Source organism: Morone saxatilis, unplaced genomic scaffold (assembly GCF_004916995.1).
Source record: "Morone saxatilis isolate NCDOM2014 unplaced genomic scaffold, NCSU_SB_2.0 Contig4, whole genome shotgun sequence".
NCBI lineage: Eukaryota > Metazoa > Chordata > Actinopteri > Moronidae > Morone > Morone saxatilis.
The window spans coordinates 16,481,025-16,482,762 of NW_023339984.1; positions in this window are offsets into that span (position 1 = coordinate 16,481,025).

Below are 1,738 nucleotides of genomic sequence, written 5' to 3' on the forward strand. Positions count from 1 at the left end.
GTTCATACCTCATTCTGTTTTGGATAGATCTACTAATTCTTAGGCAGACAGAGCAAACTGTTTTAAATGAGGAAGCATTGTAGTGGGAGCGCTGGGTGTCAGGTGTGACTGTGTGGCAAATAGTTTACATGGCTCATGGATCAGGTAGGAGGCCCCAGTTTCCAGCCCAAGCTTCCCCAGATATGCATTCCCCTTTCCCAGATTTACAATCCTTTTTTTTCTTAGTAAAACCCAGTTTCCTGGAGCACATGCATTTGGGTTGGTTGTAGTGGCTAGGACAGTTACACCCTGTTTTATGTGCACTGCATTATCCTGTTATTTTCATCCAACAAACAAAACTTTACTGTATTTGACATTTGAAAATCATGTTGATTTTGTACCCATTGAATTCTACCTGAGTCTAATTTGTAGTCAGCTCGTTTAATCTTTGTGTACAAGACACCAATTGTAAATTTCAATTCAACTTTGTCCAATTTATGTTTCAATGATGTAAGCTCAATTTGTAATGGCTAATCGCTGATTTACTGTTAAGCTTCCATCCAAAACCTCATATACTGCATGGCCCAAAGTATGGATATGTATGAATTTCACACTCTAATATAATTGTTGAACATGTAAATCCAAAACTATGGTCTAAGAGTAAACTACAGACTAAATTTTAGTACAGTTTTCCTTTAAAAAAGTCTGTGTTATATGACATATCCACGCACCTATGTGTCAGGTGACAGGTGGTTTGTGTATGTCATATGAGGTGAGAAAGGGTATAAGTCAGGTGGAGGAGTGGTGCTTAGATATTGAGCTATTTTAAAATACAACTACATTTTCTCGGTATGGGCCCTATTTAAATTAGGCTTTTGTAATCTTATATAGGGGTACCTTAAGAGCTGAATAGTGTTCTATGAGCTGTATGCTAGGCCCACAAAGGGACTGGTTTAGTCAGGACACAATAACTGCTCTGACTGACTGTCTGCTAAAATATTGCTGGGAGAAGTTTGTTATACAAACTGATCTTTTGTCCCCAATGAAGAAAAAGGTAACTCGTACTGTTTGTAGTCAGAGGAAGGATGTTACTGGGGAGGGGGGGGTTAATCCGCTCTATGTAAAACATTAACCTTCTAAATTGCCACAACTTCCACTGGGACATGCAGGCTCGATCTTTGAACTTTTACTATCAAGTGTAAATTATTTAGACTCTTAGTTTTTTCAGTTTCTTCAAGAATATAGCTTTCTGTTTGTGTTATATTGTTTTTAAAGCCGTCTGGCTGCTTTCTTTTTATGAAATGTGGAATTTGTCCACAAAATAAATATAATTCAACAGGTGAATTCCTTTCCACACACAGGAAACTGTTAAGACAGTAATGTGTTGATACTTAATGCCCCATTTCACACGCACATATACATTTTTTTTCTGGCTTTTAGCCGAAGGACTAATCTCACCAGCAGTAGCTGTGGATGTGCCTGTTTTGAATATTTCCTCTATTTGTACATTGAAACTCTGAACACGTCATCAACATTTGAGCTGATTGGACCCACCCCAAAGTGACTGCATTAATTCCAACCAGTATCAAGTTCCCACGTGTACAACAAATGAAATAAATGAAAAATGAAAAAAAAAGTGCTATATCGGCCCCTCCCACCTGACCCATGAGCCATGTAAACCAACTGCCAATGCCACGCTGTCACATCAGTGCTCCCACTACAATCCTCACTCCTTTAAAACAGTTTGCTCTAGCTGTAG